The sequence below is a fragment of the Myotis nattereri genome (genome assembly GCF_964212035.1).
Source record: "Myotis nattereri genome assembly, chromosome: Y".
NCBI lineage: Eukaryota > Metazoa > Chordata > Mammalia > Chiroptera > Vespertilionidae > Myotis > Myotis nattereri.
This window is the reverse complement of record NC_138094.1, coordinates 23843780-23871693: the sequence shown is the minus strand read 5'-3', so window position 1 is coordinate 23871693 and position 27914 is coordinate 23843780. Positions and strand designations below refer to the sequence as shown.

Genomic DNA, 27914 nt, shown 5'->3' with positions numbered 1-27914 from the left:
TCCTTCCAATGTGTTCTTTATTTGTGTTATGTCATTTTATATCTAGGACTGTTCTTTTCATAGTCACTATATCTTTTTTCATGCTCTTGAGCTCTTTTACCCTCATAACTCTGAAGTCAGATTCAGATAAATGTCTGCTCTGTGCTTCATCTATCTCTATATCTGAAGAATTCTCTAGTTCTGTTATTGGGGGTTGTTTCTTTGTTTCCTCTTTCTGGCTTTCTGTCTGGGTTTGTGGTGAGGAGCTAGGTGGATCCTATATGCCTCTCAGTCTCTAGTGCAGGACATTGTTAAAGTATGTTCCTGACTAATTCGGTCAGGCAAAGACTCAAAGCCTCCAGAGATCTCCTCTGTCTATAGATTGATAGGATTCCAACTTCACTTGCCTCCAAGGCAATGGTCATCAGCTTTGACAAGAGTTTGTTTCAACAAGGTGGGGCAGTTGCCTCTGCCTGGAGGTTAATTGTTATTTATAATCTCTTAACTGCCCTCAGGGCACGGTGTTTACCAGTAGTGTGTGTTAATTGTGTCCCCTCCAGGAAAAGCAAATGTCTGCATGGGAGAGATTTTCTCTGCTGCATGAGGAAATGACTTCTCCCAGGAACTTGAAGTGTTTGTCTTCTGAGCTGGTAACCTTGACTCCCAGTTCTGGCTTTTTCCCTCACAGCTCCAGTCCACTTCACCCTCCCTTTGCCAGGGCACAGGTGTGTGGCTCCACAGGGAAGTTTGTGCGTTGGCCCTTTAAGAGGATGCCTGAATTTCCAGTTGTCTATCCCTGGCAGACAGTGCCCTGCTGCTATTCACATCCACAGGTTATATGTGTACGCTCCTCAGTTCTGGTGCTCTCTGCTAGGAGGCGCAGCTTGGGGATTAGACCCAGAGTTCTCAGTGGCAGTCCTCCACAGCTGAGATATCTCTCCGATACTTCAGTTGCTGTCTGTGGGTGTCAGGCCCGCCCCCTTCCAGCCTCCTCTCCTCCTACCAGTGTCTACGTGGCCTCCACCTTCGGTCCTCGGGTGTCAGGGTTCTCTCCTGTGAGTTTTCCATTGATTATTCAGGAAGTTGTTCCGTATTTTAGTTGGACTATCAGTTTGTTCCTGGGAGCATGTCCCTGCAGCATACACTTATTCTGCCACCATTCTTTTAAAAATATTTTTATTTATCTCAGAGAGAAACGGAGAGCGAGTGACAGTTAGAAACATCAGTGATGAGAGAGATTCATTGATCAGCTCCCTCTTGCATGCCGCAGACTGGTGATTTATTCCACTCCCAGGTAAGTGCCCTTGACCTGAATCAAATCTGGGCCCTTCGGTCTGAAGGCCAGTGATCTGTCCACTGTTCCAAATTGGCTAGGGTTCTGCCACCTTTTTCAATCTTCTTCAGAATCCCTCTGCATTGTAAAGTCCCTGCTAACATTCTTGTCCAATACACTCCTTTTCATGTGGTTTCAGGATGGAGTTGTGCATGAAGGCCCTAATGTCCTGTGAGTGCACATTCTGATCAATAGCACCATCAGGAAATGTGCATTGAGGCATGCTCAGTAGGCATATAGTAACATAAACCTGCCATGTCTCTTACTGTTTCTGTCTCTGTTTGGATCATGATGGATCCCAACTAAGGCTCTTGTTTCAAGTAGGGGTTGGCAGGATATACTCTTCATTTCAACACGTGTTCTTCTGAGAAACTTTGGTAATGGTGCCCTACTCTAAAATGTATTAGGCCATTCAATTATAAGGCCAGATCTTTTAATAAGGCAAGGCATTTATTTTTATTGAATGATAATTCTAAGAAACACATCTAATCTAATAAAAGAGAAACATGGTAATTGGCGTACGACCGCTACCCTTCCCATTGTCTAATCAGGGCAATATGCAAATTAACTGTCAGCCAAGATGGCGGCCGGCAGCCAGGCAGCTTGAAACTAACATGAGGCTTGCTTGCTTCAGTGACGGAGGACTCCAACGTTCCCCGCCGGCTGCTGCAGGCCTCTGAGCCTGCAGTTTTAAACATTGTAACAAATATAGACGCTAAACAAAACCTCAGCCAGCTGGGATCTCAGAGCTGGGGTTGATACAGAGTTTTGAGAACTAAAACAAACCAGATACCTGCTTTCAGGAGCGGAGGCCTAAGAGCTGGAGCCTCAGAGCTAAAGCTGGCCCAGAATTAAAAAAAGAAAAAGAAAAAAGGAGCAGTTGGGAGCTTCAGTCCCAGCCTGAAAACAGCCCTCAGCCCCTCACCCAGACTGGCCAGGCACCCCAGTGGGGACCCCCACCCTGAAGGGTGTTTGACCAGCTGCAAACATCCCCTCATCCAGGCTGGCCAGGCACCCCAGTGGAGACCCCCACCCTGATCCAGAACACTCTTCAGGGCAAACCAGCCAGCCCCACCCATGAACCAGTTCTCTATTCTATATAGTAAAAGGATAATATGCCTCCCTGCACCAGGATCAGCGTGACAGGGGGCAGCGCCCAAACCCCCTGATTGCCCTTCTCTGTGGGTGATAGAGGGCAGCGCCCCAACCCCCCACCATGGGCCCTGCTCTGTGTGTGATGGGGTAGAGTCATAACCTCCCCATCGGCCCTGCCCTGAGTGTGACAGTGGTGGCGCCCCAACCCCCCTGATCAGCCCTGCTCTGTGGGTGATAGAGAGTGGCGCCCCAATCCCCTGATCCGCCCTGCTCTGTGTGTGACAGGGGGTGTTGTGCCAACTCCCCTATCGGCCCTACTCTTTTAGTGACAGGGTGATGCTCCCCAACCCCCTGATGGGCCCTGCTCTGTGCGTGACAGGGGGCAGTGCCCCAACCCTCTGATCGGCCCTGCTCTGTGCGTGACAAGGGTTGGTGCCACCACCTCCCCATCGACCCTGCCTTGAGTGTGACAGGGGACGGTGCCCCAACCCCCCAATTGGCCCTACTCTGAGCATGACTGAGGGTGGCATCGCAACCTCCAAATCCGCCCTGCTCTGTGCATGACAGGGGGTGGTGCCCCAAATCCCAGTGGGCCCTGCTCTGAGCCCAACCAGGGGCTGCACCGAGAGATTGGGCCTGCCCTCTGCCACCCGGGAGCAGGCCTAAGCCAGCAGGTCGTTATCTCCCAAGGGGTCCCAGACTGTGAGAGGGCACAGGCCAGGCTGAGGGCCCCCCCACCCCCGAGTGCACAAATTTTTGTGCACCGGGCCTCTAATAAATATATAAAGATATACTTTGTGCTTCCAACAATCATATACGTATTGAGGAAATGTGGAGACCAAATAACTACAACTGAATCAATAGGATGCAATTACTGTAGTTCCTCGCATTACATTGTTGACACGTTCCTGAAGTGGGATGTAATGCAATATTTGCGTAAGTCAGAACCCACCTACATAAGCACGTATGTCACTCACATGGAGTACACATACACAGCAGTAATGGCGTGAAACAGTAAAAAAAAAAAAAAAAAAAATTAAAAGAAAGATAACAATTCCTGACCTTTACTTGTGGTAAATGAATAATAATAATAAAAAAAACATAAAGCATATATGTACATACGTAGAAATGATCAAACTTTTTTAAAAAATAAATAAATGGGGTATGGAGACGTATCCAGAACCTATGTACTTTGAGTCCAACATAACCCAAGGAATGTCTACATTATTTCAACAGGCTGAAAAGTGACCAATGTGGATTCAGATGGTCTGTTTTTAATGAAAACAAGGTTGGGAAGGCACACTTCAAAGAGTTAGGCATTGCAAGTTCCAAATCAGAGCGTGCACATCGTTGTGAAGAAATAAGGTAAAAGTGACTTATTCATATTAGTAAAGAGATGTTTTAAAATCTAACACTGAGACCCTCACTATAATTTATGTTGGAAAATTGAAAGTATTGATAGCATCAGTGTAGTTAAGAAGAATATGCCTCTGCACTTGAATATAGACAAGCAGCCTGCCCATTTCAATTTTGGATGAGCTAGTGAGCAAAGAAAATTAGTGAAAGGCTCATTTAGGGACATTAGTGGAAAGAATTAGCACTGAAACATAGTACTGTTTGTGGGAGATGTAATATTTCTCATATTTTGAAGGAGATTAGTGCCCTTCATATAAGCCATTAAATAATACTGCTAAAGAGCAGTAAAATCTATATGGCCATCATTACCAAAATTCAGGTTATACCTTTAAATTATTCAGCATTAGAAGAGAACCATGCTAAATCGGTGATAAATAATAAAATGACTAGAGGCCTGGTGAACGAAATTCAAGCGCTGGTGGCGTCCCACAGCCTGGCCTGCGCCCTCACGCAATCTGGGACCCCTTGGGAGATGTGGCACTGCCAGGTTAGGTCTGACACCTCCTGAGGGATGTAGCAGTGCACGAAACGGCAGGCAGCCGGGCAGGAGCCCAAGCTGGAGCCAGGTGCTGTGTTCCCGCTCATCCAAGCCCCACTCCACCTTCCACCACTGCTTCGTAGCCTTGTCACATAGGCAGCAGAGGCTCTTGCTGTCACAGCTGCACTTTCCAGCCTTTAGCCCGGCTTCTGGCTGAGTGATGCTCTCGCTGTGGGAGAGCCTTGACCACCAGGGGGAAGCTCCTGTGTTGAGCGTCTGCGTCCTGGTGGTCGGTGTGCATCGTACCAACCACTCATAATGTCGCTTATGCTTTTATATATATATATACTAGAGGCCCGGTGCACAAAAATTTGTGCACTCGGGTGGGTCCCTCAGCCCGCCCTGTGCCCTCTCGCAATCTGGGGCCCCTTGAGGGCCCCTTCCCCTGGCTGCTGGCACCAGTTTTCCTCCGGCGCCTGGAACCCAGGCCTTCCCTCTTCACCAGGAGGGGCGCGCACAGTGGGCTAGGGACTTAGCTCTTTTAAAAATACTTCTGAATGTTTGGTAAATAACCCTGTAGGAATCTCCTTTCTGAAACATGTTGGTTGTTAAGGGCTGATTTGGGTAATCAACAAAATGTATGTTAGAATCCTAATCTCCAGAACCTCAGAATGTACCTGTATATAGAGATAAGATCTTTAAAGAGGGGATTAGATTAAATTGAGGCAGTTCTAGTGGGACCCTTAGCCCATCTCACTGAAGTCCTTATAAGAAGAGGAATGTTGGGGCCCTGCCTCAGTAGGTCCGGGGGTTCCCAAAGGTGTGGATGGAGTCGGCGACGAAGGAATGACACAGAGGCAGCATTCAGGTGATCATCATATCCAGGTTCTCTTTTTATTGTCCTGTTACATCTATACTTATACTATTTGATCCTAAAAGCATGCCTCTATAAGCTTTTTTTTGCCAAGGAGAGCATGGGGTCTGTTTATTGGGGGGTCAGTCAAAGGGGGAGCTGGCTAGGGTCGGGTAGGGCAGCTACTTGTCTGGCCCCTGAGAAACCCAACTTGAGTCCAAAGCCTCGACCGCTTTGAAGCCAAAGTCTTCCTCCACCTTTATCTGCATGGGGGCCAGCTCCAGAGACAGCGGGACTCACGCCTGGCCCCCTTCCGGTGGCACTCGCCGCCTCTTCCAACCCCTGGGCCCCTCGCCAGGGGCCAGGCTGCTGGCTTCTGCAGGCGCTGGCGTCCTCCTGGGCGGGGACAGCCCCTCTTTCTCTGGAGGCTCTTTCTCAGCGTTGCCTGGGGTGGGGGCATCTGTGCCCTGGCTGCCCTCATCCTCCAGTAAGATGGTGAACTGGCTGGCCCAGTAGTTGTCACCGTAGGAGTCCAGCACCTTCATGAGGAACCTCCTCTCCTGCTGGAGTCTCCATGTTATCCTCTATATCTGATGGAGCCTGTTCAGGACCCACTCCTTCACCTGCTCAATCTCCCTGCAGCGCCTGGTACTTCCTGCGATTAAGTTCCCTTTGGCGCCGCTGTTGCCAGCCTCAGGCTGCCTCCTCCTCTTCCTCTAGCTCCTGGAGGCTGGAGCTGCCCAGACCCCCAGACAGGAACTCCACTTCGGTCTCAAGCTCGCTCTCCAGGATGTGACCACCTTCAGCGGAGGAAGCGCCAGCTCCCAGCCAGGAGGTGCTGAGAACTCCTCAAAGCCCACAGCTGCCATGGACCCCTCTCTCTGCTCCAGCTCCATTTCTCCCTGGCTCCAGGCGCAGAACTTCCAACCTTGCAAGCCTCTAGTTTAAAGTGGCTTGCAAAACTACAGCCCATTGGATTTCACAGCCAGGCACCCAGGCCCGGCTGCTAAGCCTCCTGTGAGTTGTAGTTCTCTATTTCCAGCTTGCCTCCCTGCCCCACCCCCACCCCAGTCCCAACTGAAAGGCCCTGCTGGCTGGACTAACCCTGTGGCCAGGCATCTGAGTCACCTCGGGTCTTTATTCCTGCCCCGACACCACGCCATCTGGCCATGGAGACTCTCCTCTTGGGAGGTCCCTGGGTCTCCTTCTGGGTCTCCTTCTCGGGCCTGGCTGCATCGCCCCCGAACCGGATGGCGTGCCCCAGCTGCTACACAGCCCCGGGCCCTGGGTCTCCTCAGCCTGGGCACCGGATCGTGTGCCCCAGCTGCAACGCAGCTCTGGGTCCTGGGTCTCCTCAGCCTGGGCACCGGATTTCTGACCCAGCAGCGATGCAGCCCCAGCACCTGGGTCGCCTTCTGGGTCTCTTGCTGGGGACTGGCTGCTTCGCCCCTGGGGTCCAAATGGTGTCCCCAGGCAGCTATGCAGCCTGGCCTCTGGCCCCGCCTCTGGGTGTTCTCCCATCACTGGTGATCAGTGATCTGAGAAGCCACGCTGGGCAGGGAAGAGGCAGACATCTGCCTCTTCGCTGCCCCACCCAGCTTCTCCGATTACTGGCCCAGGGCCAGCAAAGGTGGCCAGGTCCTCCTATCACAGAAGCCAGCAAAGGCAGCCTGGCTTCTCTGAGCAAAAGCAGCTCGGTTCTCTGGCTCTTGGCTGCCACTGGGTTTCCAATTGCAGTCAGGGCAGGCGGCTTCTTCCCTCCTTCCCCTTTCGCCTCCTAGCATTGCACCTATGTATGCAAATTAACTGCCATCTTTGTTGGCAGTTAACCTCCAACTTGGCTGGCAGTTAATTTGCATATCGCCCTGATTAGCCAATGGGAAGGGTAGCGGTCGTACGCCAATTACCATATTTCTCTTTTATTAGATAGGATAGATATGTGCGACCAATTTGGCATGTCCTGCCCAATAGAATATTACCATTCACGGATGATATCTTGCCACTATTAGAATACCAGTGGCCAGGTGCATGGATTCGTGCATGTTGAAAGGAAATTAATTAGAAGAAATACCATAATACTGCTATTTGCCCTTTCTCTATAATAGCAGTGTCAATCAAATGCAGATTGACAATGACAAATTGAAACACACTCATGCAATTGGCGCCAGTAAGAGCTTCATATGTATCACACATGCATGAGTCAACTTAGCCATATAAATATATATATATATATATATATATATATATATATATATGGAATAAACTTGCTTAATTAGACCTGCAATCAGATTTAGCTAAACTTTTTTCAAGCCATTGAATCACCTTAACTTCTCCTCCAGGTAATTGTCAGCAACACAGCAGTAAATATCAACACAAAGCACATTATTATTGTAGTTCATGTGGGGAGAACAATGGCTAAAATATTTAACTGAAGCAATGTTTGACTTTATTCTGCACAGTGAGAAAACCTGAAGTCATTTTCAAGTTCCACCATTTCTTCCTTCTTTTCAATCAGGTCAAGTTTCTAAGCTTGCAAAATCTCGGTTTTCAGGCTAATAATAGGATACCTCTGAGTCTACCAACTATCTACACCAGAGCTTTGAGTAAGTGGCAGGGCTTCGCAGGGTGACGCCCACTGCCCCATCTGTGATTAGAGGAGGCTTTTGTGGAGCCCACCCAGAAATAGCAGGCTGGGCCTGGCTAGGTGCCTTCTGTACCACATGCTCACATGACCAGCGCCTGTGCATGAGCCCACTGTGCCCCCACTCAGCACACCAGGGCCTGGTTGCATGCACCAGTGAGCAAGCACCTTGCCTGGACTCAGCAGGCTGTGCACCACCTGCTCCTTCACAGCACCAGTCTCAGAGCCAGGGGGCATCCAGAGTCAGGCTGTGTTGGGAGACTGAGGGGCTCCTGGGGGCAGCGCGCTTCCTCTCAGTTCCACTAGGGGGCCTTCAGCTGCAGGGCGCCTGAGGATTCACAGGGCTCCCCAGGGCCTTTGCACCAGGAAGGACAGGGCAAGCAGGATCATCCAGGAGGCTTTTAGCTTCACCTCGGTGCAGGAAAGTGGTGATACCCAGGACACAAGGGCACAGGAGGTTCAGAGGGCAGCTTTGGGGCTGGAGTGGGAGGACTTCATGCAGGTGGGGGAGGCTGTGATCCTGGAGCTGAGGTTGGACACAGGCCAGGATGTTGGGCTTGATCTTGAGTGCGGGAGAGGGGAGGACTGGGTGGCTGCAGAGCAGTGTGTGCAGGGAGAGGAGAGTGAGGTGCAGCAGGGAACCCAGAGTGAGGAGCAAGGGGAAGACAAGGAGGGCCTGGGGGAGGAGTTCCAGGCACAGGCTCAGTTTATCCTGTGGACAGAGGGCCTTCTGCAGGTGGTGCCATGGCAGGCCAAGTGGGCAGGTGAGGAGGTTTTCCCAGATCTGCAGGTGGGGAGGCAGGAGGAGGTGGTGAGTGAAGAGCTGAGGCTGGAGGCACAGGATCCAGGTGACCCGCAAGGGAGTGACCACCAGGAGGAGGGGTGGATGGAGGAGCAATTAATTGCAGTAGAGCAGTTTTTCCTGCAGGGGGAGTGGAGGGCACCATGAAGGGAGTGGAACAGGTGGGAGAGGTGGAGCCTCAGTCCAAGGCCAAAGCAAAGCCAGAAGAAGAGCAGCCAGTGCAGCAGGAGGAGGCCCAGTCAGGGCCCAGGGCCAAGTTCACCTGGTCCCCTCTGGAGGTGCTCCAGTTTCTCCAATTGGAGATGGAGCCCATGAACGAGCAAGCCAGCAGGGCCTTCTCTCGGCTCAGGTGCAGGACTCGGCAGAGGCTCAAGCCCTATTTCAAACGGAGAAGCCTCAATATCCGGTGCATCCCTGGGTTCTGGCTCACAGCTGTATCCTTGAGGGTAGAGGAGCAGGATCACAAGGAACATGGGACAGTGCAGGAGAACCGTGTAAGCGGGGATGGTTCCCCTAGAAAAGAACATTGAGGACAAGCTAGGGGCAGTGCGCCCCGGTCTGGCCCAGGATCCTGGAGACACCCTCTGTCTTGTACAGGCACCATAGAAGCATTACCAGGGTGTCCAGGGGCAGAGCTCCAACGCAGAGGCACGCATACACCAGGGGCTGATGCCCACAGACAGGGCTGTGTTGCACGGGCTGTTCTGGGACTAACTAATGCTGCCTTACAGGCCGTCTCTATGTCCAGTTCCTCAGTCAGAAGCATTAATGTGTGATGTGTAACCTGTCAAAACCTCAGCACAACACAGTCTGGTGGGCATCAGGGTCTGTCAGGAAACAGAGTGGTGCTGTGCCCCTTTCTGCCCTTGATGGAGAAGGAGTGGCCTTAAGGGAAGGAGAGGCCAGGCCAGGCTGCTCTTTCTAGCTGGTCCATGCCCAGCTCCCAAGGTGCAGGTTGCTTGACCCACAGCAGTTTGTCAACCACCCAGAGTTGTCGGCAATGATCAGGGTCCAAGGTGAAAACATCCTTGGTCACATGATCAATTTGAAGGTCAGTCTACCTGCTCCAGGGAGTGGTGGAGGGCAGGTGGGTAAGTGGCCTGTCCCTGAAAACAGCTACAGGCTGGAGCCCTGGGCAGCGATTTCACTCCCTGGATCCACTTTCCTTCTGCAGGTGAGGGAAGTCAGGCATCCCTGGGGTTGCTGCACCATTAGCCTGTACTTCTGCAGCAACCCCTACTTCCGCAACCATGTGATTGTGAAGAAGTATCTCATCACTCTCACAAGTAACAGGAGGTTCCCTGTATGGGCTGCAGCTGGTGGTGGGCAGGGATTGAAGGCCATGTGCCCAGCTTCACATACCCCTCTCCTGCAGGATACAGGGTGTCCAGTGCCACTCCGATTCAGTGGTACCAGCATTGTGAATGAGAAGCCTACAGCCACAGGCTCCAGGACAACAGCGCCAGCTTCTTCTACTGGTTCTCTGACAACAGTGTGGCAGGATCTGGCAGGATTGCTGAGGTGGGATGTCACTAGCCATGCCAGCATGCAGCTTCCTGTGTCCACCTGCTGCTTGCAATTCTATTCAGGTCCCTATGGTCTCCGGTTTGCCCTACCAGATCATCAGCAAGGACCTGTGGCTCAATCCCCTGGAGAACTATGAGAGGAAGATGGTCCCCAGAGTGGACAGGGCAGGTGAGGAGGGGCTGCCTGGGCTCTTCCCTGGTGTGCTGCCAGGTTCCTGGGCCATTAGTTTTCTCTCACAGGGACACCTCGATGCTGGGAGGGAAACAGCCTGTGACACCAGGGCTGTAGGGTGTGTGCCTGAGACAGGAACTACCAGTACAAGGGCAGTGCAATTCCAGCTCAGGCAAGGGGCCTTAGACAGGCGGAGAGAGTGTGCATGTCCACTGTCACTCAGAGTCAAAGCAGATTACCTCAGCCCCTCCTCTGAACTATCCCTCTAGGCCACCCACAGCACCTTCAGGCCTTTCCACCTGCCCCTCAACAGGGGCTGGCATGACATGTTCTTCCTATACTCCTTTCCACAGGTGTCTGCGGATCTTCCTCATGCTGAGGCCTAGGCTGCTGTGCTGCCACACCACATTACCCTATTGCTGCTCACCACCATCTTCTATTTCCCCAAGGTCTCCTCTTCCTCCTGGGGCCAGTGGGATCGGCCTGCTCCTTATCAGTATCTTAAGGCGCAAAGTGTGGGCCACAGAGCTGGAGGAATCCTTGTTTTGCAGCCTTGTCAGAGGTTCTTCAATCCTTTTATCCATTTAGGTTTTCCAAGGAGAATACCTCATTTGTTTACCCTCCCTAACTGGAAAACAGGGCAGCATGTCATGACGAAATAACACACTGCTTCATTTTGTATACAGTTCACTTCATAGACTTTATGCACATATGGTCATAGACACCCTGGGAAATTTAGGGCCATGAATATAACTCACCATCCAAACAGATTGCTTTTATGTGTTTGTCATAAAATCAGACAAGAAATCCCATTTGCAGAACACTTTCTTCTGAAAATTTTTTGTAATGTTAGTGTTTAAGTTTTTACAAAAAGTAATATATATGTCTCTTTCTTTTTTTCTACTGACCTCCCCCTGGCCTCCCCTATTCCTAGTCACTTGTTCTCGTCACCCACTCCCAGTGTCTTTCCTCTGTTGGTCTGTTGGTTGTGCTTATATTCTGAATATTTTAACAATACAATATGTAAAATTTAAACAGTTAAGTATATTGTAATTTAAATCAGCACTTATGAAACAACCTGGTATAATTCAAAACTTGCCTCCAATCCTGAAACTTCATAATGGTAACTAGAATTCTTGATGCCTCCCCCAAACCTACCATTTCCTTTTAGTCACCTTAAATAACAGAAGCCACAATCTTTACAATAAAATTTTGTCGGTACCTTATCATTTTTAATTTCAGTCTCTAATTCTTCTGTCACAGGGGCTTCCCCCCTGGCTCCCCAAGTGCCCAATCAGGTGAGCTACTGTACTGTATGAATCACTCTCTCTTGCGTACATGGTGTATCCTGTGATCGCCGCCAGCACCACACTCAGAACCTCTTACAGGAGTGTCCCATCAGCTGCTGGAGTAATTGCCGTGCCCCCATCATATCCATCTCTTGTGTGGCTGTAATAATCATCACAGGGACTGGACCACCATAAGTCAGAGGGGGCCTTCGTGCTGGTGGTGCCCATTTTTTTACTGGGATGTTGATCTTCCTTTTGTTTAATTGGATGAGTTCAGTATGAATTTTGGAGAATAGGTCCTTATCAGACATAACATTGGAAAATATCTTCTCCCAGGCAGTGGACTTCCTTGTTTTGTTGTTGTTGTTGTTCTTGTATTTGTTGGCTTCTTCTTCTCTGCAGAAGTGTTTTAATTTGACTTCATCCCATTTGTTTCTTTTCTCCTCAGTTTCCATTGCCCTAGGAGCTGTATCAGTAAAGGTATTGCTGAGACAGATGCCTGCTATTTTGCTGCCTATGGATTCTTCTAAGATTTTCATGGTTACCCACTTATGTTTAAGTCTTTTATTCATTTCCAGTTTATACTTGTGTATGGTGTAAGTTGGTGGTCTAGATTAACTTTTTTGCATGTATGTATGCTATATGTCCAACACCAATTATTATTATGTTTTTATTTTGGCTTTGTAATATCTTCAATGAAACAAAATAAAATTTCCTCTGTTAATTGAGTCATGCTTTCTCTAAATCTTGCCTTTAAAAAAATCCCCTGGGGCACAATCCCATCCATTCTTTGATTTTCCTTCCACTGATCCCAAACCTCGGCTGTAGTCTGCATCCTTTCAAAGGAAAAAAGCAGACACTGAGTCCTCAGAGCCGCCCGCTGCACGCTCCTGCCCTTGGGAGGTGCAGCGCCCATCCCCATCTGGACCTTGGCTGCCAGGGAGAGTCAAAGCCTGAGAATCAAAGTGGCAGCATATCATTGCCTTCTCTGGCCTGTCTCCAGCAGCACAAAACCAGTCCTCCCAGCCAGTGCTCCGGGGACAGACGGTCAGGGCGATGTGGTGGCGCTGTCCCCTGGCAGCCGAGCATCCCAGGCTTCTCTTTGGGCAGGCCTGGGCCAGGGCCTTTGGGGATCTCCGTGTCCATGGTATAAAACCGAGTGAGATCAGACACAATGTTATCTATGATTGGCTTGGTAAGGTCTCCACTAAATACGTGCCACCATGGCTTCTCGTCCTTAGCCTCGGCGGGCACCTGGACCCCATAGACCTGCAGGGCCAGGTGGAGCACCGCCACCGCTATGTGCTGAGTCTGGAACCGGATGCACAGCCCCCCGCGGTAGCTGTCCCGCAGCAGGGCCCAGGCAGTGACGGAGATGGGGGTCCGTTTCCAGCTGTAAGGATTCAGCCAGTTCTTGAGAGAAATCAGGTAGTGGAGCAGGTACCTGTGTGGGTGCGGAAAGGAGACTTGGAAGCGCAGTACCCGCAGCACAAGGAGCTCGCACTGCACAATGCTGTCCCGGATCACCCAGAATCGGGAGTCGAGCTCCAAGGGCTCGCTGCCCAGGTGGAAGTACCTGTTGGACACGTTGATGATGTCGCGGGTTAGCAGGGGCTGTTCTTCCACTTTGCCAGCCACATAAAGGGCAGACATGGCGACCAAGTAGGGGTCATAGGCGTCCACGTTGATCTCGCAGAAGAACTTACAGTAAATGGCACAGGCGGTTGCGAGGGGAACGGACTGCATCCCTAGCTTGACACCTGCCTCCATGATGAACCTTGTCACTTGTAAGTGCACCCTCGCCTGGGGTGTGGGCCACCCCTTGGTGCCCGGCGCCTCATCCTCCTCTCTGCAGCTGTCCAGGCTAAGTTCCTACATGGGACCCAGCCCAGAGGCCCCAGACCTTGTGGGAAGGGCAATAGTCTCTCTGCCTGTGATAGCCTAGTCTTAGCCCAGTGCACAGCCACCCTGCCTTGCCCAGCCCCGCCAGGCCCCACCCTGCCTCGCGGCCTCACCTGTCCCACCCCGCCTAGGCCTGATTGCCATCCAGGTTCCAACACCAATTATTGAAGACACTGTATAACTCCATTCTATGCTTTTGCCACCTTTGTCAAATATTAATTGGGTATAATGGTTAGGGTCGACTTCTATGTTCTCTGTTCTGTCCCATTGGTTTTTATGTCTGCTTTAGTGCCAGTAACAGGCAGTTCTGAGAATGGTGGCTTTGTAATATAGCTTGATATCTGGTATGGTTATCCCTCCAACTTTGTTCTTCTTTGTCCAGATTGCGGTTAACTCTTTGGGGTCTTTTTTTAAATCCATAGGAATTTTTGGAAACTTTCTTCTAGGTCTGTGAGATACGCCATTGATATTTTAATGGGGAATACCTTAAAACTGTACATTGCTTTGGGTACTATGAACATTTTTAATAATGTTGATTGTACCAATCCATGAATATGGTATGTTCTTCTATTTGCTTTAGTCTTCCTCTATCACTTTTTTTCAATTTCCTGTAGTTTTCCAAGAACAGCTTTTTACCCCCTTAGTTAAGTTTATTCCTAGGTTTCTTAAATTTTTGTTGCACTGCTAAATGGCATTTTTGTTTGTTTGTTTCTATTTCTGAGTTCATTATCCGTGTATCAAAAAGCCATAGAATTCTGGGTGTTAATTTTGTACCCTGCTACATTGCCAAATTCATTTGTTAAATCTCCTAGTTTTTTTGATGGAGTCTTTAGGTATTTCTATGGACAATACCATGCCATCTGCGAATTATGACAGTTTTACTTCTTCTTTTCCACTTAGCATGCCTTGTTTGACTTCTTCTTGTCTGACTACATTGCCTAGCACTACCAGTACTCTGTCGAACAGAAATGGTGAGAGTGGGCATCCCTGTCTTGTTCCTCTTCTTAGAGTAATTGTTTTTTCCTATTGAGTATGATGTCTGTAGGTTTGTCAAATAAGGCTTTTATTATGTTGAAGTATGATCCCTCTATGCCCTGTTTGCTTAGAGTTTTTCTCAAAATTGGTGGTTGGATTTTGTCAAATGCTTTTTCTGCATCACTTTATATGACTATGTGGATTTTTACTCTTAGTTTGTTTATGTGATGTATCATGTTTATTGATTTTCTGATATTGTACCATCCTTGCATCCTTGAGAAAAATCCTACTTGGCCATGTTGTATGATCTTTCTGATATACTGCTGGATCTGATTTGCTAAGATTTTGTTGAGGATTCTGGCATCTTTGTTCATGAGGGATATTGGCCTGTAAGTCTCTTTCATTGTGTTGTCTTTACCTGGTTTTGGTATTAGGGTGATACTGGCTTCATAGAATGATCTTGAAAGTGTTCCTTCCTCTTGGATTCTTGTAGAAGTGTAAGCAGGATAGGTTTTAGGTCTTTGATGAGTGTTTGGTAAAACTCCCCTGTGAAGCTGTCTGACCCCGGCTTTTGTTTGCTGGTAGCTTTTTGATGACTGTTCTAATTTCTTCCATAGTTATTGGCCTTTTGAGATGATTTGATTCTTCCTGATTGAATTTTGGAATGTTGTATTTTTCTAGGAACATGTCGATTTCCTACGGGTTGTCTAGTTTGTTGGAGTTGAGTTGTCCATAGTATTTTTTAACAATCATTTATATTTCTGTGGGGGTCTGTTGTTATTTTGCCTCTATCATTTCTGATTTTGTTTATTTGGCTCCTCTCTCTCTGCTTCTTGGTGAGCCTGGCTAGAGGTTTGTCAATCTTGTTTATCCTTTCAAAGAACCAGCTCTTGGTTTCATTGATTTTCTGTATTTTTTTGGTCTCTATGTCATTTTTTTCTGCTCTAATCTTTATTATCTCCTTCCTTCTGCTCACTCTAGGGTTTTCATGTTGCTCTCTTTCTAGTTCTTTGAGTTGTAGAGTTAGATGATTTACTACCATTTTTCTTGTTTTTTGAGATAGGCCTGTAGAGCTATACACTTCCCTCACAGGACTGCTTTCATTGTGTCCCATAGGTTTTTGATTGTTGTGTTTTCATTGTCATTAGTTTCCAGGATGTTTTTCATTTCTTCTTTGATCTCATTGGTAACCAATCAATATTGAATAACATGCTATTCAGCTTCCAGTGTTTGAGTATTTTGGATGGTTTTTATTGTAGTTTATTTCTAATATTATGCCATTGTGGTCTGAGAAGATGCTTTCAATCTTCTTGAATTTGGGTAGACTTTGTGACACAATACGTGGTCTATTTTTGAAAATGTCCTATGAGCACTTCAGAAGAACATATATTCCCTGGATTTGCGGTGAAATGTTCTGAAGATGTCAATTAAGTCCATCTGATCTAGTGAGTCATTTAGGATTGCTGGTTCTTTGCCAATTGTTTGTCTAGAGGATTTATCCAGTGATGTCAGTGGTGTATTAAGGTCCCTTACTATGATTGTATTGTTGTCGATCTCTCCCTTGATGTCTTCCAGGAGCTTTTTTTTATGTATTTGGGAACTCCTGCATTGGGTGGATATATGTTTATCAGGGTTATAGCCTCTTGTATTGATCCCTTTAGTATTATGAAGTGGTCTTCTTTATCTCTTGTTATGGCCTTCACTTTGAGGTCTATTTTGTCCGATATAAGTATTGCTACCACAGCTGTTTTTTTTTTTTTCTTTAATTTCCGTTTGCCTGAAAGATATTTTTACATCCCTTCACTTTCAGTCTCTGTGAGTCCATTCTTCTGAGGAGGGTCTCTTGTAGACAGCACATATATGGGTCATTGTTTTTTATCCATTCAGCCACTTGATGTCTTTTGATTGGAGCATTTAGTCCATGTACATTTAAAGTTATTATTGAAAGGTACTTATTTGTAGCCATTTCTATTTTTTGTGCCTGTTTTCTTTCTTAGCTTTGTCTTTCTTCTTTTTTTCACCAGTCCTTTTAGCATTTTTAGCATTGCTGGCTTGGTGGTGATAAACTCCCTTAGCCTTTTTTTGTCTGTGAAGCTTCTTATTTCCCCTTCAATTCTGAATGATAGCCTTGCTGGATATAGTATTCTTGGATTCAGTCCTTTGCTTTACATCACTTTGTTAATTTCCATCCATCCTTTTCTGGCCTGATGTGTTTCTGTTGAGAAATCATTTGATAATCTAATGGGAGATCACTTGTATGTAACTTTCAGTCTCTCTCTTGTAGCCTTTAAGATTCTCTCTATGTCCTGAACATTTGCCATGGCGATTATGATGAGTCTTGATGTGGGTCTTTTTGGGTTCACATTGTTTGGAACTCTGTGCTTGTGTGACTTTTTTCTTCCCCACCTGAGGGAAGTTTTCGGATATTATTTCTTCCAATAGTTTTTTTAACCCTTGTTCCTCTTTCTGTTGTTCAGGAACCCCTATTATTCGCATGTTGTTTCGTTTCATGTTGTTCCATTGTTCCCTTAAGCTCTCCTCCTGTCTTTGAATTTTTTTTCTCCAATTGCAGTTCAGTTTGGGTGTGTTTTGCCTCCCTGTCTTCTAAGTCGCTAATTCAGTCCTCTGCTTCTCCTAGTCTACTATAGAAACTTTCAATGGTGTTTTTTATTACAGCTATAACACTCTTCATTTCTTCTTGGTTCTTCCATAATTTATTGATTTTTTTCATTCGTTTATTTTTGATTCTTATATAAGTTGATGGTTTTTTTCTTCTGTTTCTTCTATGTTCTTGCATAAGTTGTTTATTTTTTCCTCCATCTGGTTTATGGATTCTAGCACCCTTAATCTGAATTCTTTGTCTGTCAAGCTGCATGCCTCTGTTTCAGTTAGCTGCTTTTCTGGTGAGTCCTCCTTTTCTTTCCTTTGGGGGTTTCTTTGTCTACCCATGTTTGATCTCACCGACATATCTAGATGTTGAGTCATTCAGGAGCTGCTCCTTGGGTGGCAGTGGCTCCTCGAGTTGTGGTTGCTCCTCAAGCAGTTGTGGTAGCAGCTGCTCCTCAGTTGGCAGCCGCTCCTCTGGTGGGTGCTGTTCACAGCTGTGGTGGTTCCTCTGCCTGGTGTGGGGAAGCTTCACACGCAGCTGCCGTTCCTCAGACGAACGATGTGCTGATCACGAGGTATCTGTTCTTTGGATGGGGGTGGGCTACACATGCAGCTGCTACTCCTTGAACTGGGGCGGACTGCTCACATGGCTGCTGATCCTTTGATGGGGGCTGGATGCACGCTGCTGTTTTTCCTCTGATGTGGTGTGCTGCTTGTTGGGCTACTGCTCCTAGGACTTGGACAGGTTGATTGCAAGTCTTTTGCTCCTCAGACAGGAATGGGCTGCTTGCAAGGCTGCTGATCTTTGGATGGGCGTGAGCTGCACGCGTGGCTGCTCCTCCTCTGATGGGGATGCGCCACTCACCCGTCTGCTGCTCGTCAGACAGGTGCAGGCTGTTGTGGCTCTGCTCCTCGGACCGGTGCATGCTGTGTAGGACTGCTGCTCCTCGAAGGGGGGCATGGCCACTCACAGAACTGTTGCTTTTCAATGGGGGTGGGCTGCCCATACAGCCTCTGTTCCTTGGATTGGGCAGAGTGCTCGTGTGGCTGCTGCTGCTTGGACGATTCCAAGATGCTTGTGCAGCTGCTGCTCCTCAGACTACTGCAGGGTGTGCGCAGCTGCTGCTCCTCGGATGGGGGCGGGCTTCACAGGGCTGCTTTTCCTCAGATGTAGGAAGATTGCTCCAGTGGCTGCTCTTCCTTGGACAAGTCAGACTGCTCACATGGTTGCTGCTCCTCAGAAGGGGAAGCAGGCCGCTCACACAGCTGCTGCTCTGTGGACGTGGCAGGTCACATGAGGCTGCTGCCCTTAGGCTCAAGGCAGGCTGCTCATAGGGCTGATGTTTCCTGGACAAGTGCGTGCCACTCACGTGACTGCTGCTCCCGTGGTTGAAAAAATAATGTGAAAAGAAGTAGGAAATAAAGGAATAAACAAAAAAAAAAAGGAGAACAAAGAAAAATGCAAGAAAAAAGCTAACAAATAATAATAATAATAATAATAATAATAATAATATAAAAATGAAAAATTGAAATGTCATTCCTTAGGTTGGCTTAAGATCCCAGGTTTCAGAAATGTCTGTGCTTTTTGTTGTTGTTGTTGTTGTTGTTTTTGTTGTCATTGCTGGGACTGAAAGCCCCGCTATAGGCCAGACCCTTCCCTGCTGCAAACTGTCTCACCACCTGAGTGTACTTCGCCAATTCGGAGTGGGTGTTACTAGTTTCAGCTGCTCACTCCATTTGCTCCAGGACAAGCCCTGGGACGCTTCTGCTTATTCCGCCACAATCTTGGCTTCTCGAGATTTATTTTTTCAAATATAATTATTGATCCCCTAGTTTCCCCCCCCGTTTGCCTGAAAAATATTTTCTCTCCTTCCACTTTCAGTCCGTGTGAGTCCCTTATTATGACGTGGGTTTATCATGGACTGCATACATATGGGTCTTGTTTTATTATAATTTTAGCCATCCTATATCTTTTGAATGGAGTGTTTATTTCATTTAGGTTTAAGGTTATTTTGATAGGTACTGATTTGTTGCCACTTTTTTCTTTATGCCTGTTTTTCTTCTGTTTATTCTATTCCTTCTTTTTACAACTTTCTGTTTAGCATTTCTTGCATTGATGGTTTCGTAGTGAAACATTCCCTTAGATTTTTTTTTTTCTGTGAAGAAACTGAATTCCTCTATAGTTTTGAATGATAGCCTTGCTGGATAAGTATTCTTGGATTCAGTCCCTTGTTTTGCATCACTTTGTATATTTCCTTTCATTCCCTTCTGGCCTGATGTGTTTCTGTTAAAAATCATTTGATAATCTAACAGGAGAGCGTTTGTAGGTGACTCTCTCTCTCTCTCTCTTGCAGCCTTTAAGGTTCCGTTTGTGTCGTTATTGTTTGCCATTATAATTACAATGTGTCTTGGTATAGGTCTTACTGGGTTCATCTTGTTTGGGACTGTCTGTGCTTGTGTGACTTTTTCTTCCCAAGATCAGGAAGGTTTTGTGATTATTTCTTCTAATAGGTTTCCTAATCCTTGTTCCTCATCTTGTCCCTCTGACACATTATACACTTGTTACTTTGTTTCATGTTGTCCCCAGTCTCCCTTAAGATATCCACCTGCTTTTTATTTTTTCTCTCCAATTGCTGTTCAGATTGTGTTGTTCAGGGTTGTTACTCTGCCTTGTCTCCTAAATCGCTGATTTAATCCTTTGCTAATTCTAGTCTACTATTGAAACCTTCCATCGTATATTTTATTGTAGCTATTATCAATTTTTTCATTTTCCTTGATTCTTATGTAAGTTGTGGATTTCCCATGCATCTGATGTATAAACTGTATGACCCTTATTCTGAATTCCTTTTAGAACATATTGTATGCCTCCATTTAGTTGCATTTCCCTTCTCGGCAATTCCTCCTTTTCTCTCCTTTGGGGGTGGTTTGTTTGTCTCCCCATTTTAGTTATCATTGCAGAACCTTTGGTGCCAGGGTGCGAGGGGCCAATGGCCACAGAGTGGATTGGCAATTCAGTTGTGCACTCCAAGTCTCACAGGAGGCAGTGGCGTTGGTGGGGGGCTGAAGTCCCGGTGTCCGTGGGCCTGCTGCTGCCGTAAAAGGTCTTTGGCCAGAGTGGCTCTAGGATCACAGGTGATGTCGGAGGCCCATCTGGGTGGAGGTGAGGCTGGGTTCCTAGTCATAGCAGCTCTCCCCTTCAAGATGGCTTGTTTTCTTAGAACCATATTTAACAAACAGTATATAACATAAAAATACTAAAGATTGTGCAAGAAGCCAATTAAAAATACAATGGAGAAAAAATCAGAACTATGTAAATACAGATTTTCAGTCATACTGGACATTTTTTTCTGTCATTTTAACTGAATAAATAATAAAAGTAAGAAAACTGAGAGGGGGTAGAGGAGGAATAAAGTACCTAATCATTTTGAATGAATGATTGTTTGTTTTAAAAAATAGTTTATGTAAGCCGGGTGCACTGGAAAAAATGAAATAGATGTTGTCAAAACAAAAATGAAGTAACTGACACATTCTAAAAAGTAATCCACATTGCCCAGCAAGTATTGCTCAATGGTTGAGGATAGAATTGTGAACTAAGATGTCTCATCATCTTTTCCTGGTCAGGAAAAATTCCCAGGGTGCTGGCTGATTCACCAGTTTGACACATTTAAGGAAGCCGCTGATCAAAATATTTCTCTTTTATCTATGTTTCCAACTCTCTATCCCTTTCCCTTTCTCTCTCTCCAGAAAACCAAGAATAAGCCTATTAAAAGACAAGAATGGAATGTATCTGTTTTCCCCTGGAATGTGAGACATTTTAGTGCTTATTACTAGAGGTCTTTGGAGGACTTTTATTAACCAACATATATGGTTCTGTGTTGAATACCTCAATGGAATATTGGTAATAATGAAGTGTTTCATACTTACCATGGAAAAGGACTCTATCATTTTTGAAGGAAATGCTTGGTTTGGGAGAAGAATTTGAGGTAGATCTTGATTTTAGTTGCAATAATTAGTAGGTTTCTAACAGTTGTTCACTTGTTCAGGTTAAATGTTATGTAATGTTCATATTATGTGTACTCATTTTAGTCTGTGGATGGAAAAACAATTGAAGTAGACTACACCAAGAAACCATCTTTTCAAAGTGGGGGTGGGCAGAGGGCACCACTTCCATAAAGAAATAGAGGTGATGTAAGAAGTCTGAGAAGTGGAAGAGGAGGAAGTAAGAGGAGGAAAAGGACATCCCTCAGGTGGAAAACACTTAGGTAATATTTCAAAATCTAGGGATGGTAGGAGATCTGACTTAGGGAAACATATATTACAATATGAAAATGAGGTATCATAGACTTCTGTAGCTGAAGCCTATGTGATCATATTGACTCCTATAAGTTCAATAAAAAGTGCAGAAATGGTCAGTAACTCAAATGTTTTTAAAAAATTAAAGAATAAAGATATGAGCATGAAACCATTATTTATATGAAAACAGTACCATTGAATGAAGAGATACACCTCAATTTCATTCATATCTTTCAAAGCAAAAGAAATGATACCATTCATTAGATTGAGAATGTATACTGATGATCAATATGATTTGTAATTGCTAAAGAGGTATAGCACTTATAATAATGAATGAAATATGTAATGTGTGAAACACTCCTAATCACCTTATAGGGATAGGATTTAAACCTCAAGCTAAATTCAGTCTATTTTAGCATTACTGTTTGCCTCTAGTCACTTCAATATTTCTCCGAAGAACTCAATTCTATTGATATAATGTTAGTATGTTACACTTTGGGAACAAGAAGCTATGTAGGTTTAAAAGGAAGATTCATACTTACTGAACTACTAAGAATCTGTTCTGAAAGTACACTTCTTTCGTCTCAAAAAAAGCACATCAGTTCACCTTAGAAAATTCCCATTGAAATAAAAGTTACTCTAACTATATAAACTTCAAAGACACACACTTCATTTAGAATTGGATTTGAAATACTAGCTTTGAGTATAGGAATGTGCAACCCTGTACTGTGTAAAATAATCTCTATTATTATTTTGATAAGAAGATCTTGTACCTATATTTGGTGTAGAGAACTTTCCATTTGGAAACTACATAAGGGAAATGTCTATAGTATTAAATAGATTCACGAAGTGGTCTCTGACTCAGGAAAAGGCTAAAAACCAATGATTCACCAAGTTTATTGGTCTTTCTTTCTTTCTTTCTTTCTTTCTTTCTTTCTTGTATATGAGGAATATGAAACATGAATAAAAATGTTGATGAGCTATTTTCAGGGAAGTTGTCTTGTAATTAATTTATCTATTTACTTATTTTACTGACTATGAAAGGAAGGTATATTCATTTCAATATGTATGTAGCAGGAAAAGTTGGTTTCATATTAACCAGTTTTCCCAATTTCAAAGATTTAGTGTCCATTTGTGATAATTAGGTGTGTGACATTTCACGGGAAATTTCCTAAAGTGTTATTGCAGGGTTTGTGCAGAATGAAGGTGGATGTTCCTGTTTTTCCCACCGAGGTGATACTGAGAAGAGTTTGCCAGTTCATATTGGGCCACATATGAGGATGCTCTTAGTTCTTCTTTCCCATGACAAATTACAGAATTGGAAGATAAGCCTATTTTCTATTTAAAATTGATAAGAGTGATTTTTAATTATGTATTATTCAACATGTTTACTTTAAATACTATTAAAATAGAGTATAGTATTCTGATCAAAGAATTATTTTATAAATAAACTGTAGGAATTATATGATAACATTCGTTAAATAACACTTTTTTGTAATGCATGTTTTGACTTTTTATATTTTAATTTTTAACTATGACGTTACACGTTTTAAAAGCTTTTATTGAGATGAAACTAATTTAAATACTAGTTGAGACTATTACCTTGTATCTTTAAAATAACTTCTTTCACTTACCATAACTGGATACTCTGCATTCAAATTCCGGTGTGTGTTTCTGTGTGTGTGTGTGTGTGTGTGTGTGTGTGTGTGTGTGTGTGTGTGTTGTTGTTGTTTTGTTTTTTGGGACATATATATAATGCTGCTTCAGTTCTTTCTCAGTTATCCAAACTGATTTTCAATAACTCTGAGCACTGTACTGAAGACATGTAAAGATAGAATTTTATCATTTTGGGCTAACCAGCATGCTTATGACCATCATCCTGTTTGGTAAAAATTTATACACAATAACCAGAATTGACCATTTAACAAATGTTGACCCTACTCAAGTAGAATGATGTTATTTATAACAAAGAGGATGGCAGACATAAAATTAATCTTCACAGCAGTGGCTCCATGGGTGGGTTTCCTTCTACTGAAAAGGGCTCCATCTTCAAGAAGTTGGGATCCTCCACCAACAAGACCTGCCCATTCTGTTCCAAGGCAAAGCACTACTGGGATGGGAAGTCAAGGTAAATGGTACAGTCTCTCATGTATTAGAGTAATGAGCTGTTTTAAAAGGAATGCTGCACTTTAATTTCAGGAAGCCATGTGGAAAGTGAGTAGTGGATGGGCATCTATACTGAACACTACCTTATTGTTTCATTGTTAGGAAATAATTCTTCATCTTCTGATTAGTGAGGTAAGAAGTAGATAACACCAGAGTGAGTAATGCATTCCTTTTAATCCATGTGATACAGTGTCACTCTTTTTTATATTTACTTTTTTTAATATTTTAAGAAAAATGGTTTTAGTGTCATAATGTTACATTCAATAAATGTTAATATTTCCAGAAAAACTATTTTAAATGTAATAATTTTACATGTCATAAGCATTACCATTCCAAGATTAACAATTTTAAATATAATAATACTGGAGACCCAGTGTACAAATTCTTGCATGGGAGGTGTCCGGCATGCACACCCCAATCGCCGGGTTGGCCATGGGGAGGCAATGCAGGTGTTTGGCTGGCTGGCCCCACCCCGATCGAGCGGGGGGTCAGATGGGGGAAGATGAAGGTCAGTGGAAGGGGCTGTGGGAAGCTTACTGGCCGGCGGGTCCTGGATCATTGAAGGGGGGTGGGGTGTTGGACAGAACAGTGTGGGACTGGCTAAAGGGTGCAGCTGGGGACAAATAGCTACACCGTCCCACTCCATGGTTGATCTCCTGGTCAAACTCCTGTTTGAAGGGACAATTTGCATATTAGGCTTTTATGATATAGTGTTACATGCAATAAAAATTAATATGTTAAGAAAAAAAATTAAATATATATTACCAAAACAGTGCAAACCTGTTTTATCACAAAAGTTGTAGAAATTACTAAATATCTGAAAATAATAGGATTCCTTCTATTATATTCTAAAACATATTTTTTTTTACTCTGGCTCTGTTTTATTCATCTGTTTATTCTTTTATTTTTTGAAATATTTTTTACTGATTTCAGTGAGAAAGGGTGAGGGAGAGAGAGAGATAGCAACATCAATGATGAGTGAGAATCATTGATCCCCTGCGCGCTGCATGCTTCAAACTGGGACCAAGCCCACAACCCAGACATGTGTCTTTGGCCGGAATCAAACCTGAGACACTTCAGTCTGGAGGCCAATAATGTATCCATAGTTCCTAACCAGCTAGGGATAATTTTTCTTTATGGATTAAAGTATTACATATGTGTCCTTATCCCCCATTGGTCCCCCCTGCCTCCTACTCATGTCATCACCCCCACTGGTGTCTGTGCCCATTAGTCAGGCTTATATGCATGTCTATAAGTCCTTTGGTTGATCTCTCCCCCTAACCTCACCTTCCCCTACCTTCCCTGCAGCAACATTTTGCAGCAAAGATTCAGGATCTGGAAAAGTGGATGAACTCAAATGAATACACCTAGACAACAATTACAAATTTAGAAGCCATGGGGGATACAGGTAAAGACATTTCTCTCTATTGGAGAGGCTCTCTGAAACCCAGGACCCATCAGCTTTCATTTACTTGAATACACATTTGCCCTTGAGCAAAACAAACAGGCATATCAATGGTAAAGTTTGGTAAACAATAAAAGTATTATCATGGTAGGAGGTTGCTTTCAGCCATTTTGTCAACAGCAGGGTAACAAAATGCTGATTTTCAGCCATGCTGAATGTCAAAGTCCATTTGCCTTCTGTGGACTTCTCACATTGATATGTTAACTACTGTTGGTCTTTGCTCCAACATTTGCCCCTTTTTGCTTTCTTAATTAATTTAGAAAGGTGTATGCCATTTGCTGGGCTCACATCCTTTTAAGACTTTTCATTCTGCATCTTCAGACTGGAAGCAAACATAGAAGAACAAGAAAGAAAGACAATACTGGTTATTCTAAAAAGGAAATGTAGGGAGATTTGATGACAAGGATTGAGTTCTTTCATGTCCTTTTAAATATTATTGTCAGGTATTTAAGGAATTCATTCATAGTAGGATTCTTTGGGGGCCATTAGTTTTTTATGGATCATTTTCCCAGTCACTGTTAGCTTGTGACATGACAGCAATGATGTTCAAGTACTGGATGGTGGACAAATGGTGAGAAATGACAATGCAGGTCTGACCTTTTTTGGCTTTGTTATGGGGAACCTGCACCAATGCACAGCTGATGAGTAGCTAGCATGGCAAGCCGTCTTCCCCATCCCCCATCTGGATGTTTCTCCTCTGACTCCTCAGCGTTTTGCTTGGGGCCACTGATATCTGTGGTTGGTGTAGTCTGGTCAGTTCCTCTCTCAGATTCATGTTGCAGGAATTGGAGGAGTTTTCTGGAAATAACACAAGTATATCCTCGACCAAAGGTTTATAAAGGGACCCTTCTATAAACCAGACTCGGTATCTTTCCATTTAACTAGAGCATTTTCCTTTAGCTTATTCTTTCACTAGTGTCTTTCCATGGGTGTCTTGCCATCAGCATTACAAGGGAAAAATTCAAAGTAATTAAGGCTTGGTGTACTGTATTTACAGGAGATTTCTTCACAATTCCCCCACTTTCGTTTTTCATGTTGGTATTTAGAGGCCCTTGTAGCAGATATAATATGCAAGGGGGACATTTCTTGATAATCTGTTTTGCCTGCTGTACAATATTTTGGCAGACTAGTGTAAAAGTTGATGAGATTCCCCTGGCCTGTTTAATAAAATAACTAACTGATAGGCATATTCATTTCCTTTTGTTAAAGGACCAGGACTTGTTCAAAGAGTATAGATAGGCATCAGTCACTGAGCCATTTAAATTGAGTAGTTGCAGTTCTGTTTACCAGGCTGGCAGCATAGGCAGATAAGAGATAATATTAAGAGGCTTTTGAAAATCCTGCAAGTCAGCCTTGATCGTTTCTAATTCGATTCATTTTTTTTTTAAGTTTAGGAATAATTCAGTTTACCATTCCCAGTATATTGTTAGAAGGTTACAATGTTCATCAGGAAACAGTTAATGGGGGAAAACTCAAAAAAAGCAATGTCCAGGTACCAATATTGCAGTGCTTACCACTAAGGAATTTAACATTAGTCAAAAAGTCTTGAAATCTCTTGTCAATAGCCCAATAATTAATTAAACTGCTATAAATATATTCTCCCTCACCCCAAAACTTTTTATTCTAAAAATATTCAGTAAGAAAAGTTGAAATAATACAGTGAACACCTGTTTCATCTAAATCTAAGACTTGTTAAGGTCTAGCCTGTTTGGCTCAGTGGATAGAGCATCGGCCTGCGGACTGGTCCTGCATTTAATTCCAGTAAAGGGCACATACCCAGGTTGCGGGCTCAATCCCTAGTAGTGGGCATGCAGGAGGCAGCCAATCAATGATTCTCTTCTTACCATTGATGTTATTGGTGTTCCTCTCTCTCTCCCTCTCCCTTCCTCCCTAAAATCAATAAAAAATGTTTTAAAAATAAACAAATAAATCTAACTGTGGTTACCATTATGCCATATCTGCTTATGTGGATGTGAGGGATTTGAGTGGGGGGTGCTGACTACCTGAAAATCCCCCACATCATGACTTCATCATGCATTTCCCCAAAATAAATATTCTCTCCTATACACCACAAAACCATCATCTTGCCTAAGAAAAAATTTTTCTAACATCACCTAATATTCAGACCATTTGCAACATTTTCAAATTTTCCCCAAAATGTTTTTTTAAGATAATTTTCTAGAACCAGGACTCAATCAAAGTTCACTCAAAATGGTGCAAAAAATATTGCATTTGGTGATGTCCTTTAGTCTCTTTTAACCTAGAATAGGCCCCACCTTTTCCCCCACTCCATGACTCTTTTTTTTTTTTACTACTGTTCTTTTTTTTTCTTTTTTTTTAAAAATTAATTACATCTTTATTGTTCAGATTATTACATTTGTTCCTCTTTTTTCCCCCCATAACTCCCCTCCACCCAGTTCCCACCCCACCCTCCTCCCTCACTCCCCATCCACTGTCCTCATCCATAGGTGCGCGATTTTTGTCCAGTCTCTTCCCACATCCCCCTCACCCCTTTGCCCCCCAAGAATAGCCAGTCCACTCACTTTCTATGCCCCTGATTCTATTATAATCATCAGTTCATTCTGTTCATCAGATTATTCACTTTATTTTCAGATTCACTTGTTGATAGATGTGTATTTGGTGTTCAAAATTTGTATCTTTACCTTTTTCTTCTTCTTCCTCTTCTTAAAGGATACCTTTCAGCATTTCGTAGAATACTGGTTTGGTGGTGATGAACTCCTTTAGCTTTTCCTTATCTGTGAAGCTCTTTATCTGACCTTCAATTCTTTATGATAGCTTTGCTGGATAAAGTAATCTTGGTTGTAGGTTCTTGGCATTCATCACTTTGAAAATTTCTTGCCACTCCCTTCTGGACTGCAAAGTTTCTGTTGAGAAATCAGCTGACAGTCGTATGGGCACTCC

The 27914-nt window shown here is 44.5% G+C and overlaps 1 pseudogene across 1 annotated transcript; it reads right to left on the bottom strand.

Moving 5' to 3' along the window:
- Positions 1–5297: 5297 nt before the first annotated feature.
- On the bottom strand, positions 5298–6050 carry LOC308512211 (TCF3 fusion partner-like; annotated as a pseudogene). The gene has a single exon. The product of its transcript is annotated as a TCF3 fusion partner-like (transcript).
- Between the last annotated feature and the right edge of the window lie 21864 nt (positions 6051–27914).